General features: G+C 37.6%; 1 pseudogene; it reads right to left on the minus strand.

The window, feature by feature from the left end:
- Positions 1 to 178: 178 nt before the first annotated feature.
- LOC113256052 (14-3-3 protein theta-like) overlaps positions 179 to 13757 on the minus strand; it is a 43861-nt pseudogene continuing 30282 nt past the window's right edge.

A 13757-nucleotide genomic window follows, 5' to 3' on the forward strand; every position in this document is an offset into this window, starting at 1 on the left:
TTAAAATAAGAAGTAGTAATGGCTGATAAATGCCAAAAAATGTGTTGTATCTAATTATTGCAATTTTTTTTAACTTGCCAATTAAAAATAAGAGAGAGAATGAAAAAAAGCCAATAAAATATGTGTCAGTGAACTCAATCCCCCAGGGAACCTTCTGAAAAACTGTGTGGAACCCACCTTAGTTGTCCCACCAGGGAATAGGGAAGCTGGTCCCACTAGTTGAAGATGGTGTTGACTGCATTTCTGATTCCAGTAGTACTAAGAGCACCTGTGGGGCAGGAGAAAGGCCTCCTGTAGAGAAGCAAAGACATAGGAGGTGTCAGTCAGATGGAAGCTGTTCCTACAGCTGCAGACAGGTGAGCTTAGAGGTGGGGTGGCATATGGGGTGGGGTGTTAACAGTTTCTAATATTTCAACTATGAATTATGCCTACTTAGCTGCTCCATCACTGGGCTCAGGCACAGGGCAGACTCTGTCCCAGTAAGCTTGCTCATGGAATGGAAGCAGAAGGCACCTTGCCTCAGGCAGGTGCATGCAAGAGAAAAGAGGAGTGGACTGAGGCAGGCCTGCTTGCTAGTCAGGTAAATCGCTCCTTCCTGGAGGAGGGAGTGTCAGAGGAGAGAGAGGGAAGGCCCCAGCAAAAATCAACATATAAAAGCTAATACTGCAATTAAAAAAAAAAGAAGAAGAAGAGGGGCGCCTGGGTGGTGCAGTCCTTAAGCGTCTGCCTTTGGCTCAGGGCGTGATCCCAGCGTTCTGGGATCCAGCCCCACATCAGGCTCCTCCGCTGGAAGCCTGCTTCTTCCTCTCCCACTTCCCCTGCTTGTGTTCCCTCTCTTGCTGGCTGTTTCTCTCTGTCAAATTAATAAGTAAAATCTTAAAAAAAAAAAAAAAAAGAAGAAAGAAAATAGTGGTATTCACATGTTATTTCAGATTATCAAGGTATACACCCCCAAATAGTTAAAAAATTGCAAAAGAAGTTACCTGTTGGAGAATGGGAATTGGGATTAGGAACAATAGAAGAGGGACTGCCCTTTTTCACTACAAACTAAATCATGCTATTTGACTTTTTAAATCGGAATCCATGTATTATTTTGATAAAACATTAAATTTGAAAAAACTATATAGCAGACCCACCACATTGAGGAAGAAAAAGGTTTTGTTTTTTTTTAACAGATATGACAATAATCCTAATTATAAAAAAATCTGCATGAAGAGTTGTTACTTATATAATCAGTAAAATACAAATACATACTAAAAATACTTTAAAATACATAAATAAAGCATATGTGAGTTGGACTCACTGATATGGTGCTTCCATGTATTAGGCACTTATTAAATTTATTTTATTTCAGTGATTAATTCTAAGAAGCAACAGTGAAAATAAATTTAAGAACACATACTATGCTAGTTCAGACACCCCTGTTTGAAAAGTCTGTGGCCCATTGGGATGTAAATAAAACTAGTGAGATACCAATGTGAAATGCAAGAAACTCTGGATCTGGAACTAAAAAAAGGGGGGGGGGCCTAAATTGGAGTTCTAACCTGCCACCCACTAACTCTGATATTGGTTATGTTCTTGAAAATCACTGAGCCTTGGTTTCCCTCTGTAAAGAGGGTTAACAACACTGATGTCACAGGGATTATTTTTGAGATGAAGTGAAATAATGTATGAAAGCACTGTAAACAGTTACATAAATATAGATATCTATTTGAAAACTCTGTTTTAAATATTATATTTAAAAACAAAAAAACTAGGGGCACCTGAGTGGCTCAGATGGTTAGGCGTCTGCCTTTGTCTCAGGTCGTGATCTCCAGGTCCTGGGATTGAGACCCACATTTGGCCCCCAGCTCAGCGGGGAGTCTGATTTTCCCTCTCCCTCTGCCTCTCCCCCTGCTCATGTTCTTGCTCTCTCTGTAGCCCTCTGTCTCAAATGAATAAACAAAATCTTAAAAAAAAAAACCAAACCCAAAGCGCTAATCATAGATAACCTATTAAAAGAAGAATTATAAGGGCATATTTTAAAACTAAAACTTCATTAGAAAATATATTTCAATTTAAGGTGTATATGAAGATAAATATTTCTATCACTACGTGCTGGTTAGGTAGTACCTTGGCACACTTAAAACAATTGTGTTTTTCACCTTACAATTTTTTATCTGATTATAAAAGTAATGTGTATTTCTTAATATATCCTCAAATGTATCTTTCCCCAAAAATTACTTTTGATGGTTACAAATCATTCCATCAAGCAGCTGTGCAGTAATTTGACATCTTCCTGTTGTTAAGACTGTTCAGTTGTTTCCAATTTTTCAGTATTATAATTAACCTGAGTTCAGTATGCTACTACACAAACTGTTACACTCGAAGTCAGAATTGCCTATTTCCTCATCTGTTTCCCCCACTGGACAGTAAGTTTTGTGAGGGCCTTTTTTTTCTGCCACTGTTACTTAGTGCCTAGTATTTTGTCTAGGACATAGTATCTACTAATGTAAGTATGTGCTGTGTGAATGAACAAAGGAACGAATTAATGAATGCTAGTATTTGCCCACAAAAGTTAAGTGGTATTGCAGGGATGCCTAACAAAATGAGATAACCTTTATGAAAGTGCTTTGTGTGTTTTAAACTTTATTATCTTATAGTCAACATTATTTTTGCTATTTAACTGTTACCATGAACCAGAACAATAAGAAAGAGACATTTGAGGGGCAGATGTGGGCGTCGGTGGGGACATGATATGGGAGAGAGGCGCGACACATGCCTCTTCCTAGACACTGGCAAGCAGGCTTTATTTAGAGCCCTTTGTCTGCCTTGGCAAGTACAAAGCTTTCATCTTAATAGAATCCTCTGTTGGCCGTGCAGTAAGTAGCTGTTTCAAAGCAGGAAGGAAAAAGAGAAAAAGGAATGGCTGTGGGGGAGGGGAAATTATTTTTCTCATTTTCTATAAAATAGGAGTTGGAAATACACAAAGGGGAATATATGGAAAGAAATGCAAACTGCAGCATTGACTCCCTCTGTATACCTAAGCTCTATGCTTGAGGCCAACACAAATGTATTTGCTAGAATTCGATACAGTGTGCTGCTCCAGAGCAGTGCATTGAAATAACTGCAGAGGTTAGAAAGCCTTGGAAGCAGTGTATATTCCAGGACGAGCGCTATATTAGGGTAATTTCTGATTTAAAGGGGGCACAAAGGAACCTTCTGGGTGATGGAAATAGTTCATATCTTGTTTGGTGTTACCCAGGTGTATACAACTGTTGCAACTCTGTGTATTTTATTGAATGTAAATTGTGGAGGCTGCTTTTAGGCAATCCACTTGAGCAACGGAAACATGAGTAAGGTAAAAGGGTCCACAGGGGCCACTGGGCTGAATACAAACAGGCCCATTAGGCAACCCACCGCAAAATACCCATAAGCCCTAGCTGACCAATGGGTTACTTACACCCAGCAACAGGTACAAGAAAAGGAAAATTCCATACGTTCCCATACCTCCTCACCTTCCCCCTAAACTACAGCCCCCAACCTCTCACTGCCTCCTGGCAGACTGTTGTTCCTTTGCTGTCCTGCCCCCTATTCCCTCGCAGTGTATTCTGTAAATTTCTTTCTCTTTTGTTCTGCTTAGGTTGAATTCTTTCACTGCCAGCCTTGCCGGCCTCCACTGGATCAGGTCGTGTCACATAAATTATACCTCAAATTTAAAAATTATTAAGTAATAGAGTTTTTCTGGTTGCAAAAATAACATGCTTTCATTCTAGAACGTTTAGAAAATGCTTATATGCACAAAAAAGGAAATAAAAATTACGTGGACTTTTATTGCCTGGAGACAATCATCCTTAACATTTGTGTTGTTGTTATCTGAGTTTCCATTATTTCACCATCCCATTTAGGAGGCTACCTAATAAAGCGGTAGTTATCATAATATGCACATATTCAACTAATGACCTGACCACTTATAAAAATTGTCCCCACCCAACATCCTCTGTCTTAACACAGGTTTTGTCCCCACCCATCCTGTCAAAGTGCTTGTCCGGCCACCACTGCCTGAATGTTGGATGTAAACATCCACAAATGTAATGGAAACTGACCCTAAAGTGGATTGTGAATTTTTAAAAAACTAGGTATACTTCATAAAGCCAGTGAACATAATGTTGGAAAACTGTGGAATCACGTAAAAGTCATGGGAAAAGCAAGGAGTTCCACCTGACCTGCATGTACTAAAAGAAAATAAATAGGTCTGACGACAAACACTTCAAAAGAGAGTGATTCAGCTACAAAGATTAGAAGAAGCTCTTTGGAAATAATGAAGCCCTCAAATTATTTTTGTTACAGAAGTTATGATAGTACTACAAAAGTCAGCCATAAAATGGTGACCAATATACCATACTGCCATAGGATTTTATTCAAGAGAAAAAGTTAAAATATCAATATTTTAAGTTTTTCCCCAATCAAACATTTTCTAAAGGTTTTATTTATTTGAGAGAAAGAGAGTGTACACACACACACACACACACACACACACACGAGTAGGGGGGAGGGACGGAGAGAGAGAGAATCTCAAACAGACTCTGCACTGAGTGTGGAGCCAGACACAGGGCCTAGTCTCATGATTCTGAGATCATGACCTGAGCTGAAATCAACAGTTGGGCATTTAACCAACTGAGCCATCCAGGCACCCCTCCCAATCAAACATTTTAAAAACTATTTTCTATAACAGCATCACAAATATTAATGTGCATAGAAATCACCTGGAGATCTTGTTAAAATATAGATTATGATTCAACTAGGTCAGCAGAGGGGCCCTACAGTCCACATTTGTAACAAGCTCCCAGGAATGCTGATGCTTGTAGTCTCTGGTCTTTACTTTGAATAGTAAGACTGTTAAATTGTAGTTTAAGTAAATTCACCTTAAATGGTCTTTATCCAATACTAATTATCTTTGAGTATTGAGAAACTCCTCCCTATCCTTCCAGCTATTTCTAATTTAACTGTTCTAGACACATACAATATATGGTTCTCCAATAAAATCACCTGGAGTGCTTGTTTAAACAGAAATTGTTGGGCCCTATACCCAGAGTTTTTCTCTTAGTACATCTGGGATGTGGTCCAAAAACTTGCCTTTCTTGCTAGTTCTCAGGTGATGCTAATGTTGTTTGTCCAGTATATACTCAGTTAATCACTAGTTTAGAATGATTGCAAATAACTTCCAGGGAGTTGCTTACAATACCCAAATTAGACATTCTGCTTGTAATATTTTCAAAACAAAGAGCAAGATGGGAATTGTACAGATCACAGGACAAGCCTCAAACATTTAACTATCTTAATGTTCCTGCTGTTTGCTGAACTTGCTGATCCAGCTCACTGCCCAACGTTCGTTTTTACTTTATATATGATGTATGTCAGTGTTCTCTGTTTTGACTCCATAATTATTTTATTAATGATTTTCTATAATTTTGTATATTTTTAATTATATTTCTAAAGAGAATAATAAAGCTACATATATGAGATAGGCTTAGATAGATGATCAATTGTTTTATCTCATTGCTGTTCACTAAGGATTGTCCTTCACTTTACAAGGAGTGGCTCTGCCATCATCTTGTTGATTGTGCTTACATTTTTAGAATGTGCAAATATATACGTATTCATTTGTATGAACTACTCACCACACACAGGTTTTTTGTATGGATCCTTTCAGACAATCTTCTCATTTTGAAAAGATTAGTTAAAAGCAGATAATACAATCTCCACTTCCTGTATTTGTAATCTGCAATACAACGCAATAGGCAAAAAATGAACAATCAACCTAAGACTTCACTATAAACCTCTGTCCTCTGAGGACCTACCACTCAGGATACTGCAAACTTTTAATCACTACTTTCAGTGTTGTTATTCAGTAGGCAATGTAGTCACGTAGCTGCATTTTCATCCAGCACACAGATTTGCTATTAGCCCAGAGTGAAACCATGGGAAGCTGTGGCAGATACCCCAGGAGGAAGCAGTTTGTAGTGGCTAAGCGCTCTGGCTCTAGAGCCAGATAGTATAATTCAGATCCTGGCTCTACCACCTACTATAAGTTCTGTGGTCTTAAGCAAGTAACTGGATCACTCTGTGCCTCAGTTTCCTCATCTGTAAAATGGGAATAGAAATAGAGTGTATTTCACAGTGTCATTGTGAAACTCAAGTTAATGCGGGTAAAGCATTTAGAACAGTTCCTGGCACAAATTAAGAAGGCAATAAACATAGCTATTTTATTATGCCCTGAGCACTGAATTGGAAGTCAGAGACCTGGGTTCAAATCTTGGCTAGTTTTAGGACTTTACATAAGCCACTTAATCTTTCTGAGACTTGTCTGCAAAACAGGGCTCACAATCCCTGCTTTGCCAAGCTGATAGAATTGTGATCTCTAATAAAATAGTACATGTAAATGTGCTTTGGAAAACTATAAAGCACTATATAAATGTAAGAGTCAAAGTCCTCCTTTATAATTTTCTTTTATCATAAATCTTATTTTAATGCATTTATATTATATGAAGTATTTTATAAAATAGAAACATGATGAAAGCAGGAAAGTATTCTTAGTGAATACTTTTTCTTGCATTTTTATAGTCACTCATTTAGCAATTTATTTTAATTTCTTTTCTGAGATTTAAAATGAAACTCACTAGAGGGTGCCTGGGTGGCTCAGTTGGTTAAGTGTCTGCCTTCAGTTCAGGTCATGATCCCATGATCCTGGGATCAAGTCCTGCATCAAGCTCCCTGCTCAGCAGGGAGTCTGCTTCTCCCTCTACTCTTCCCTCCTGCTCGTGCTTTCTCTCTCTCTGTCAAATAAATGAATAAAATCTTTATAAAATGAAACTCACTAGAATAAAATTTCTAGTGTCCTTTTATCCACTAAAAAAAAATAATCATTTTGCCATCACTCATCTTCTTGCTATCTGGTATGCTATAAAGAGCATGGGCTTTGAGAACAGAAGACCAATCCAAGTCCCATGTGAGCCTTGTAACCTTGCACAAGTTATTTAAATATTCTGAGCTTCCATTTTATCACAGGGATAAGAGTAGCTGCACAGCCCACCTCCCTGGGTAAGACCTGGAGAGGACCTAATGAAATATAAACTTTCACAGTTGTCATGGATTAGAGATAGCATCAGATAGATATCTAGCCCATGAATCAGTGACCTTTTTTTCATAAAGACTAAATAGTAAATATTTTAGACTTTGCAGGCCATAAGCCTCTGTCAAACTACCCAACTCTCCCATTGATGCACAAAGGCAACCATACACAGTATGTAAACAAATGGGCATGGCTGTGTTCTAATAAGACTTTGTGGACCCTGAAGTTTGGTTTTCATATAAATTTCACATGACATATTCTTGTTTTGATTTTTTTCAAACAATTTAATTTACCATTCTTAGCACAAATACAGGCAGTAGGCTGAAACTGGCCTACGAGCCATACTTTACTGACCTTTGGTCTAGTACAATGCCTAACATGTAGCACATACCAGTAGCTAATATTAGACATATAAAGTTGCTTTATAAAATGTTAATATTAGGTATAATCTATTGGCAACTTTCTTGTTCTTCATCATGATTTAAAGACTATACAGCTGTTGTCCCATTATTACATCTGTCCTCTCCCAATACCTTAGGCTATAATTCATCTGGAACTATGGACTTGGCATCATCTAAAGCATTGATTTGGACTCTTGCTAAATCTTTTATATATATCGAATTTTAATTCCTTGCTTTTCACTAAAATATTAAAAATCTTTTTTTAAGTAAAAGAAAGGTAATACTCATTCTAAAACTTTCAAAAAATGGAGAAAAGTAAAAATGAGGAGGATCTCTCATTTTCCTACTTAGTTATGTTTTCTACCTTCCCCTTTGAAGACCATTTTCTTTACTTAAACAACAAAAAGGAAATAAAACAATAGTTAAGTGGTTATACTTTCTCTGCCATCTGTCAGCATTACATCATTTTCTTCCTCCAAACATAGCTTTGTTTTGTTTTAGCTGAACTGTTTTTTTATCCTCAACTTCAGCTGGTTTGTACTTTATCCTTCCTGAGTTTTCCCTCCATCTGTGTCTTGGTTGTGCACATCTCTGTCATCAGCATCTATCACAACAGAGCCCATTCTCTTTAGCCACATGTTGTTTCTTTGGTATTTTCTTCCTCAACAGCTTTATGTGTGGTTGTAATTTCTTATCACCCATTTCCCTAGCCACACCAACCTAAGGATAAAATGGAATCATATAACAGTAATAAATAGTGTTTTTTTCTGATTTTCACCCCAACCCTATTGCGGGACTTGCAGTTATTCTTAAAGTCTCATCCATTGTCTCTATGAAGCTTATAGGTGATATGACACATGTGCTCATCGACAAGTCATGTCAGCTGTCCCCTCTGTCTGCCATGATTCTCTCCCACCCAGGCCACATTTGGAGATACCTGCTGACAAAACCTTTGCTTCCCATGAAGTTACTTGGTAGTGCCTGACCATTGCCACTATGGCAGGTGATATTCCTGCTAAGGGTATTTTCTTCTGAAGCCACAAACTATTAAATTCTCTCCCATTCTTGGAACTGGTTTTCATTGCTGCAGGGTGATGGGGGCTGGCCTCTACTGGCCACCACTATCAGGGCTGGTCACCATTTCAGACTCATTGAATGTTGAAGTTGGAGGAAGCAAATTTTAGAATCTTTAATGCACTGAAGCCTGCTGCACCAAAGTAGGGTCAAGGCTTTTCTCCTTTGTGCATTAGCATTAACAGATGAGTAACAAGATCTTGTTATTGTAGTACTTTACATAATTTATTGAAACAGAGCTTTCATCTCTTGTATTCCCCTCTCCTTAGGATTCTGAGATGGGTTTATAGCCTCTGGGTCAGAGGCTAAACCTGAGAGATAGACATCATGCTCTACTAATTGCCCCTCCTGTGTGACCAGCTATTGGTCCAAACCTAAGAGCACTGCTTTCTCTTCCTTTAGAATGAATTCTTTCTCAGGAGACTCCTTTTCCTGTCATGAACAATAATGGAGGACTCATGCCCTGACACTACACATGCAGGCATGTCTGAATGCCAATGGTGATTAAAATTTAGGTTCAAGCCAGAATCCCCCACTGCATCAGAATTCTACCCCTTAGTCTCTCTCAGTTTTCTTAATCTATTGTCCTTTTTAAATGATGTTGGCCATAAAAACATAGTTGTCTTTCTCTAGGCTTTTAGAAATCCGTTTTTCTAAAATCTCCCATATGTTTTTGTAGTGGACATCTGTTGTTTTGCATGTCTTCTCAAGAACATTGCTCCATCAACTCTACCTTTACTCTCCTAAATCATTAGTTTCCTCTCTTCACTGAATCAGTCTATAACATATAAATTTCTCCCATTTAAAAAAAAAATCTTCTCTTGAAATCCCTCTTCTAGCTACTGCCCCATTTCTCTGCTCTGCTTTATTGCAAAACACAGATATTTAAACTATGTTGTAGTTTTTAATATTTGCAATCTCCTAATTCCCTTCTTCTCATTGTCTCTTGAACAGACTCTGTAGGGTTTTCTCATCTTCAGATCATTTAAACTGCTCATGGCAAGTCCTCCAAGTAGTTAAATCCAAAGGCCAGTCCTTATTTTCACTTGACCTCTCTTCATTTGACAGTCATCTCTCACTCTTTGAAGCATATTATTCTCTTTGCTTCCAGGATATCTCATCCTCTTAGATTGCCTCTTATCTCATTGGCTGCTGCTTCTCAGCCTGCAGTCTTCTTTAGGGATTTCTTATCATCATCTTGACATCTGAACATTGAAGTACTTCATTATTGGAGTTCTTTCTTCTATACTCTCTCTCTCCTTCAGTGATCTCATGCAGTCTCACAGCATTAAATATCATCTGTATACTGATAGACTCTGAAGCCAGGAACTCTAACCTGAATCCTAGACTCATATATTCAACTGCCCATCAACATCTCCATTTTGAATCATTAACAAATATCTCAAATTTAATAAGAATGCAGTGGAACTCCTTCTTCTACAAACCTGTTCCTCTAACAGTTTTCTCCATCTCAGTTAATGGCAACTCCAGCCTTCTGATCACTCTTGCCAAAAACCTCAGAGTTATCCTTGATACTTTTTTTTAATTCTCCTGCCCCCCACAATTCACTACCTTGAAAATATATCCAGAATCTGACCACTTTTAATCGAGTCCACTGTTATCATTTTGGTCTAAACTATTAATATCTCTAATCTGGATTACTGTACTGATCTCTTACCTAATCTCCTGCTTCCTTCCTTTGGTTTACATTTTTAAATGTCAGCTAGATCTTGTCATTACTCTGCTCAAGCTCTCCAGTGGCTTCTCGGCTCATTAAAATCAAAGACAATAGCATTCAAGACCTTTTACAATCTTTGATCTCATCTCCTACTCTTCCTTGGCTCACTTTTTCAAGATACAAACCCACATATGCACTGCTTTCCTTCTCTCCTTTTACGCGGATATTTACAGAGCTCATTCTCTTGTCTGCTTTGGCTCAAATGTTCCCTTCTCAATAAGGCCTTCTCTGATGACCTTACATCAAATTGCAGCAATTTCTATTCCTCTTCCCTGATATTTTCCTACAGCACATATCACTACCTGAAATATTACATATTTTATTAATGTAGCTGTTTATTGTCTTTTTCACCCCAACTAGACGGCAAGGTCCAATAAAACAAGGATTTTTAAATTTTTGTCTTTATTATTCACCATTTATATATGGAATCTAAAATAAGCCTACACTTCTGAGACAAACAACCAAATTGTTTTCCTGAAAAGATGTCCTTATTTATATTTACTCCAACAGAGCACACAAGAATTTGTGTCACCATACCTAGGCCGGTATGGAATATTTATCTAAAACAATTGCTACTTTAATTGGTGAAAATTAAAGCTTTTTAAATTTACATTCTTCTGATTATTCTTAGAGTTGAATACGTTTTTCTTATGTTTATTAGTCATTTTTCAAAGAGGGGGTGAACTAGTCTGTTGGTACCCTTTACCCACTTATAATTGGGCTATCACTACTTTTTCCTCATAGATTTGTATGCAATCTATACATACTAATTACATTAAGTTTTTGTCTTTATTATATATGGTAAATATTATTGTCAGTTCTTTGTATTTTATTTCTATTTTGTGTTTTGATGTGTAAAACCTCTACATTTTTATGTAATCATATCTATCATCCCTCTGTTATTTTTACATTAAATGTAAGCTTGGGAACCAGAAAAATAAATAAATCTTTTAAAAACAAAACAACAACAACAAAAATAAAATAAAATTAGCCTACATATAGTAGGCACTCAGTAAATAGTTATTGAATGAATGACTCCCCAGCACCTGTAATTCTTGAAATAGCACCTCAATTTTCCTTCGTGGAACTATTCCTTTTTCATCGATTAGTACTGACTTTAGTTCCTCAGCGTCAGATGTAGTACGTGCCTGATACATTCCTACTCCCATCCCTCATACAGGTCATATCATTGGTTTAGGGATGGGCCCATAACACAAGGTTGCCAAATGACTCTCAAATCCCACACTTTTGTGAAAAATGTTCAGAAAGAGATGTTCTCTTTCTAATGAGCTTGCTAACCTTGTAGGACATACGCTCAGAGCTATTGGAGGTCATCTTGCCACTATGAGAGGTGACCCTGTCTTAAGAATGAAGCCAGCAGACAGGAAAGCAAATAATAACAAAAGAGAAATACTGGTTCTTGATGACTTATTTTGAAAACCTGGATCCAACTGTGACTGAGTCAATTTGAATTGGATTCTTGCCACTGACAACTAAAAAATACTAACAAATTCGGACTCTTCTCCCAGTGTCCAACTCTAATGTGACACTGCCTCTTTTATTGATCTTTTTGTAGCTTCTGTATACTTCACTAACTGGTTTTTCCTTATTAGTAAAAGTTAAGTCTAGAGTGTAAGTTTCCCTAATTGCTGCTTTAGGCTTCTGAGTAAAATAATTATCAGGTAGGCAAGTAAAGAATTTTTCTAATTCTTTGCCTTTAGTAAAATGGAACATTCAATACACATTGGAATAGTTGCAGTCCCTCTTCTAAATTGCCAGTTTTGTAACTGGAATTAGAAAGCAGGATCTCAAACATCTGTCTAGTTAGGTGACATGCAGCATAATCCTACAGTAATATCACTTTCATTTCTCCCTTTTCATACTGAACAAAATTATTTTCATTATCTCTATCCTTAGATCTCCTTATAAGTGAAGATTATTTTTGAACTCTGGAAACATTTATTGAATCCAAACTTCATGCCTGGTACTTTTCTAGATGCTAGGAATATAAAGATGAAATTTTATCTTGTTATATAGTATTACCTTATGACACAGTAGGTGTTTGGTAAACATTTGTTGAGTTAGTAAATAATTGGATGCACTGATATGTAGAACAACTTGAATATTCTTTGGATCTATTTCCTTTGAACAAGATTTACCTTTCTATTGACATATTTTAGTCCATTCCAACAATTCTTGGCAGTGATGATGACAGCAATAACGTTGATTTATGAAGTACTAACTGACAATAAAAACAATGTTTCATTTATGTTTTCACTATTCCAGTCAGTAATCTTTGGGTGGATAGGAACAAAGACTAATTCAAGTTAACTTAATTGAAAGGGGTTTATAGTACATTGCAACAAAAGTGTTGTCATATCAATCCAAGAATACCCATAAGTAATCGCTGTAATAGTGTCAGAGAGGAGTTCTGGATTCATGGCATTTCTTGGGACCTCAACAGCAAAAATTCATAAACACGATCCTTTTGTATTATTGTTAATTACCATGACTCACTGGTATTCCACATGCCTGCTTCTTTCTCTAGTACTCTGGTCAATTGGCCACTCCTGGTTCAAGCAGCTTATGGCCAATACAAAAACATGTCATTAAACGGCAATCCGCACTCAATATGGGAAAGACTGACAGTGATGGAGATGGGGGTGAATTTAAGGGAATTAAAGCCTTATTTAAAGGGGACTGCCAGTCGTTGCCTTGTGGGAAAATGAATCTATCGTTGCCACAATATCTGACTTTTCACAAGGATCTAGAAATCCTGAGTGAAATTTCTTAATTTTTGAAGGATGGCAACTAAGTTAAAAAAGAGGAAGAAGAGGAGGAGAAGGAGGAGGAGGAGGAGGAGGAGGAGGAGGAGGAGAAGAAAGTTTAAAAAGCAAAGGAAAAAAAAACCCTGCATGGGCAAACCCTGTGTGTGCCTGTGCAAAAATGGATAACATAGCAGGTCGACCTGCTTATTCTTAGAAAGGCCTACTTACAGGTTGACCGTTGGCTGGCATTTGGGAACTTGAACTTTGGGAGGGTTCCCACCATTTCCCAAAACTGATAAGAATGACTCACTGTGCCTGAACTGTTTGTACAAACAATGTGGTTTATACCAAGCACCTGCTTTCCTTCTGAGAGTCTGGAATTTTGGTATATGCCTGGCAGAAGCTGCCTACATGACCGGTCCCCAGTAAAAACTCAGGTGCTGAGTCTCTAATGAGCTTCTTGCTTGGCAGCATTTCATGTGTGTTGTCATAACTTATTGCTGGGGCAAACAGGCCCGTCTTGTGTGACTCCATGGGAAAGGACCCTTGAAAGCTTATTCCTGGTTTACCCTGGACTTTACCCCATGTGCTTTTTCTTTGCTGATCTGGCTGCATATCCTTTGCCATGATAAATCATAGCCATTGAGTACGACTGTATGCTTAGT

The sequence above is a fragment of the Ursus arctos genome, unplaced genomic scaffold (genome assembly GCF_023065955.2).
Source record: "Ursus arctos isolate Adak ecotype North America unplaced genomic scaffold, UrsArc2.0 scaffold_21, whole genome shotgun sequence".
In the NCBI taxonomy this organism is placed as follows: domain Eukaryota; kingdom Metazoa; phylum Chordata; class Mammalia; order Carnivora; family Ursidae; genus Ursus; species Ursus arctos.